Raw genomic sequence first — 6,016 nt, 5'->3', positions numbered from 1 at the left:
TATGGTGTACTGGGCTTTATTGGCAGAGGAATTGAGTTCCGGAGTCCTGAGGTCATGTTGCAGTTGTATAAGACTCTGGTGAGGCCTCATCTGGAGTATTGTGTGCAGTTTTGGTCGCCATACTATAGGAAGGATGTGGAAGCTTTAGAACGAGTGCAGAAGAGGTTTACCAGGATGTTGCCTGGAATGGTAGGAAAATCTTATGAGGAAAGGCTGAGGCACTTGGGGCTGTTCTCATTGGAGAAGAGAAGGTTTAGGGGAGATCTGATAGAAGTGTATAAGATGATTAGGGGTTTAGATAGGGTAGATACTAAGAACCTTTTACCGCTAATGGAGTCAGGTGTTACTAGGGGACATAGCTTTAAATTAAGGGGTGGTAGGTATAGGACAGATGTTAGGGGTAGATTCTTCACACAGCGGGTTGTGAGTTCATGGAATGCCCTGCCCGTATCAGTGGTGAACTCTCCTTCTTTATGGTCATTTAAGCGGGCATTGGATAGGCATTTGGAAGTTATTGGGCTAGTATAGGTTAGGTAGGATTCGGTCGGCGCAACATCGAGGGCCGAAGGGCCTGTACTGCGCTGTATCCTTCTATGTTCTATGTTCTATAATGCAACGTCTGAACCTTCTGATGAAGAGAAGGTCATTGATGAAGAAGTGGAAGATGGTTGGTCCTAGGACACTACATTGGGGAACTCCTGCGGAGATGTCCTGGAGCTGAAATGACTGATGTCCAAGAACCATTACCATCTTTCTGTGTGTCAGGTGTGACTCCAACCAGTGTAGCGTTTGCCCCTTGACACTCATTGACTCCAGTTCAATTAGAGCTTGTGATGTTACATGAAGTTGAATATATCTTTGATAGCTTCACCAGGTTAACACTTCATCTTCAGGTATGCCTGGTGCTGCACTCTCCATTGAACCAGAGTTGATCCCCTGGCTTGACGGTAATGGTTGAGTGGAAGATATGCAGGAGATATAATTCTGCTGCTATTGATGGCCATCAGAACCTCGTGGATACCCAGTCTTGAGTTGCTGGATCTACTGAAATCTGAAATCATTCCTGATGAAGGGCTCTGGCCCGAAACGTCGAATTTCCTGTTCCTTGGATGCTGCCTGACCTGCTGTGCTTTAACCAGCAACACATTTTCAGCTCTGATCTCTAGCATCTGCAGACCTCACTTTTTACTCTACTGAAATCTGTCCTATTTAGCATGGTCATAGTGTCACATACCATGATGGAGTATATTCTCAATGAGAAGATATGAAATTGTCTCCACAAGGACAATGCAGTGGTCATTCTTATCAATCCGATAATGGGAAGATGCATCTGCAGTAGGCAGATTGGTCAGGATGGGGTCAAGTATGTTTTATCCTCTTGTTGGTTCCTAGTCTAGCAACAATGTCCTTTAGGACCCTACCAGCTCGAGCAGTAGAGCCATTTAGAATAGATTTTGTGCCCCTGCCACCCTCTAAGCGTTGGCTCTTCTGGAGGAGTAATGATTCATCAGCCAAGGGAAGACAGTATGTAATAATCTACAAGAAGCTTCCTCTCAGAGACAGGGATTACAAAGCCATGTCATGATGCCCATTGTATGTGCAATGCCACACTATCCTTTACCAAGGCCAATGAGGGCCATACAATGTTTCCCACCACCGCCCCACCCCCACCTCCCCCCCCACAACCCCAATGTTTTGCAGTATAGTGCAGAGTTAGAGGGCATCACTTAATCTTGGCTGACTTTGCTCCTGACAATTTGGGAACTCAACATGGACATGAGACAGACAGTAAGTATCTGTGAGAGTTGCAGCATTATACTAAGTAGGAATATGAGACTTCCATCACAGTGAACATCACTTTCAGCCTCCTACAGTGCTACATCATTGACCACAGCAAACCAGACAGCACTTGTTCATTCATACCTATCTGTCCCTTGGCAATCACTTTTAATGGAATTGAGTCAGCTCAAGTCATCTTTCACTTGCTATTGCAGAGGCTAGCAACTGTTCCACCCAACTACAAATACAGTTTATCTGTTTGTTCTTTCTTGAAGTTCCCCATTGTTTAGTAAAAAATAAAGTTACAGTGTGATTGAAGCTTTCACAAGATTTGAGTGCTCCTTGATCCATTTATGACAATGTTTTAGCTATTATGGCTACTACGGAGAGAATAGCAGCTGACCAGACAGGATTCCAACGTGGTGTAACACTAAGGATGCTCCCCTTATGGGAATTTAAACGGATAAAGCAAGTAGACAAAAACTTGGCGGATGGAACATAGTGTGAGGTTATGCACATTGGCAGGAAGAATAGAGAAATTGAAAATTTTTTAATTGGAGAAAAACTGCAGAAAGCTACAGAACAGAGTCCTCATCCGAGAATCACAAAAAAGCCAGCATCGAAATTCAGCAAGTAATAAATAAAATGTAAAGTATCATAGTCTGAGCAGGTCATTGGACTGTTGTCTCAGTAGACAGGGATGGCTGGTGTTGGTTTGACCTGTGGGTTACCACATGTCAGGCAAGGGGAGAGGTTGAGAAGGAAAGCCCAGCATAGTAACTTTAGGCTGTGCGGGGATCAAACCCACAGGGTTACTGTCACTCTAGTATTATAAATCAGCTGTCCAGCCAACTGGGCTAACCGATCCCGTTCAGTGGGTAATAGTGAAGACAAAAGGAATGTTGGCCATTATTTCAAAGTTACTAGAAGATAAAAATAGGGAAGGTATGTTAAAACGATACAAAGTGTTAATCAAACTGCAGCAAGAACACTGTGAACAACTTTTGGCCTCTTATCTAAAGTGTGAATTACCACTGACCCTTTTCCTGAACTGGTCTCAAAACAGTAACTCTGTTTTCTATCCACAGATGCTACCCGACCTGTTGCAATTTCTGTTTTGATTTCAGATCTGCAGCATCTGCAGTTCTTTGCTTTAGGTACATTTGCATTGGATGCAGTTCAGAGAGGATTCATGGGGTTGATGCATAGTACGGAAGGGTTTTCTAATGTGGGAGGTTGAAAAAGTTGGCCTTACACTCATTGGAGTTTAGAATAATGGGAGGCAACCTGAAGCATACAAGGCTTTTAGGTGTCTTTGCAGGGTAGGCGTGGAAGACTGTTCCTCCTCATGGGAGAGTCTATGACAAGAATGTAAAATCTCAGAATATGGGGGTCGTTCATTTATAACAGAGCCATAGATTCATAGAGAGGTACAGCATGGAAACAGACCATTCAGTCCAACTTGTTCATGCCAACCAGATAGCCCAACTCAATCTAGTCCAACCTGCCAGCACCCGGCCCATATCCCTCTAAACCCTTCCTATTCATAGACCCATCCAGACGCCCTTTAAATGTTGCAATTGTACTAGCCTCCACCACATCCTCTGGTAGCTCATTCCATACACACACCACCCTTTGCATGAAAACATTGCCCCTTAGGTCTTTTTTATATCTTTCTCTTCTCACCCTAAACTTTTGCCCTCTAGTTCTGGACTCCTCCATGCCAGGGAAAAGACTTTGTCTATTTATCCTATCTATGCCCCTCATGATTTTATAAACCTCAGAAGTTCATCCCTCAACCTCCGACACTCCAGGGAAAACAGCCCTAGCCTATTCAACCTCTCCTTATAGCTCAAATTCTCCAACCTTGGCAACATCCTTATAAATCTTTTCTGAACCCTTTCAAGTTTCACAACATCTTTCTAATAGGAAGGAGACCAGAATTGCACGCAATATTCCAACAGTGGCCTAACCAATGTCCTGTACAGCTGCAACATGACCTCCCAACTCCTATACTCAATACTCTAGGATCAGGAGGAATTTCTTGTCTCAGAATGTAGTCAATCTGTAGAATTCTTTACCACAGAGGACTGTGGAGGATGGCTCATTGAGTATATTCACGGATGAGATAGATTCTTAAGTGGCAAGGGAATCAAAGGTTACAAAGAAAAAGTCGGAATGTGGAGCTGAGGATTATCAGATCAGCCACGAGCTCATTGAATAATGGAGCAGATTGGATGAACTGCCCTTGTGTCTTATGATCTTTCTACTTTCCTTCTTGTATTTGCAGCTAAAATGACAACCAATCACAGTTCATAATGAAAAGTGTCAATATGCTTACAAATGTTTTCTGCTATTTTCAGGGGCACTTCCACTGGTCACCTAAGTGGTCTCATAAAATTTTATTTTCTCCTTTATTGTTGGGGGGGGTGGCGGTTAGCAGCAGTAGGCTTAGGCATTCTAGAGTGTGACTTGTCCATTTACAGATTCATACTCCCCAGCTTGAATTCCCACAGTGACAGGGAGGGAGGAGTTGGAGGGACCTCTAGAGTATCCTGAGAGAAAATGTTTGGGGGAGGGGTGGGTGTGTACATGTGGTTCCTCCAATGAGGAATGGGCACTTGGAGCGAGGTCAAGATCTCTTGGTGCTAAGGAGCAATGGTTAGAGCAATGAAATTCTGATATGTGCATAAATCCAGCAGACATTGAGTGATTTGGTAACTGGTCTCCCACCCTATGCATGAAGACAGTCAGACACTTACACGTCAGAGTCAGCATGTAACCAATAGAATTGGTGGACTCTTCCATTCTTTGATCCAGTTTGCCAAATGTCTCCAACAAGCCTCTCCTGATGCTTCTACGCCTGTTTGTGCATTTTTATGATGTGCTTAATGGTTAACACCACTGGGTCTTCTCTCTAGCGTCCCTCTAAAGGCCAGCAACCTGGGGAGTTTCTTCTTCAGCCATCTGCAGAGACATGCCATTGATGTCCTCACCACAATATGGTCTTGACTCCTAGTTAGCTAAGGGATCCACTGAGGTGTCAGGATCTGAGCTGGGTTGGGAGGCAAGGGGGTGAAGGTTACAGGAAAACACCCTTTTCCTATTTATGTGTGGGACATGGGCATCACTGGTTATGCCAGCATTTATTGTCCAGCTTTCATTGCCCTTGAGAATGTGATGGTGAGCTGCCTTCTTGAAATGCTCCAGTTCATGTGCTGTAGGTTGACCCACCATGGTCTTAAAGAGGGATTTCCAGGATCTGGACCCAGCGACAGTGAAGGAATGGTGATATATGTCCAAGTCAGGATAGTGACTAACTTGGAGGGAAACTTGCAGGCCATAGTGTCCCCCACTCCACCCCCCAGATCTGCTGTCCTTGTCCTTCTAGATGGAATCATTGGCAAATTTCTGCAATGCATCATGTAGATAGTTGGACAATGTTGTTACTGAGCATTGTGGTGGAGAGAATGTGTGTTTGTGGATGAGGTGTCAATCAAGTGATCTGCTTTGCCCTAGATGGCATAAAATGTCTTGAGTGTTGTTGGAGTTGCACCCATCCAGTCGAGTGCAGAGTATTCCATCACATTCCTGTGAAGATGGTGACTCGTATCCTTGGGGAGTGCAGAAAATTTAATATTTTTCCTGTACTAATGAGCATTTTCCAGACAGGAAATGAAATTGACCTGAGTTGCAAAATCAGACCAGCTTTGCGAGGCCTGGTGGTCTTGTCTCCTCTAAGGATTCTGAGAACAGGAAATGGATCTTCTACTCACTACTCCATCAACCAGGACCCCTCTGTCAGCAAAGCAGGGAGCCATCATGCCTTGATGGGCCATCCTTGTTTCAATTGCCCCAAAGTGGAACTCTGAAAGGCTATTCCCTGCTTGCAGCATTTGAACGGTGAAAAGTTGGGATTCAAACATGGCATCAGTGGCAGGAAATCAGAACTATTCCAGCAATGTGGAATGTGGAATGCACTGCCAATGATAGTAGTAGGGTCAGCTACATTAGGGACATTTAAGAGACTTTTGGATAGGCACATGAATGATAGTAAAATGAAGGGTATGTAGGTTAATCTGATCTTACAGTAGGGTGAACGTTCGGCACAACATCGAGGGTTGAAAAGCCTGTCCTGTGCTGTACTGTTCTATGTTCTATGTTCTATGTTCTATGTCTTACCATCATGCACTTCCACTGCTGGTTAACATAAGGCACCTTGACAGTGGCACTGTAG

The sequence above is a fragment of the Hemiscyllium ocellatum genome, chromosome 6 (assembly GCF_020745735.1).
Source record: "Hemiscyllium ocellatum isolate sHemOce1 chromosome 6, sHemOce1.pat.X.cur, whole genome shotgun sequence".
Taxonomy (NCBI): Eukaryota; Metazoa; Chordata; class Chondrichthyes; order Orectolobiformes; family Hemiscylliidae; genus Hemiscyllium; species Hemiscyllium ocellatum.
This window is presented reverse-complemented; position numbering follows the sequence as displayed.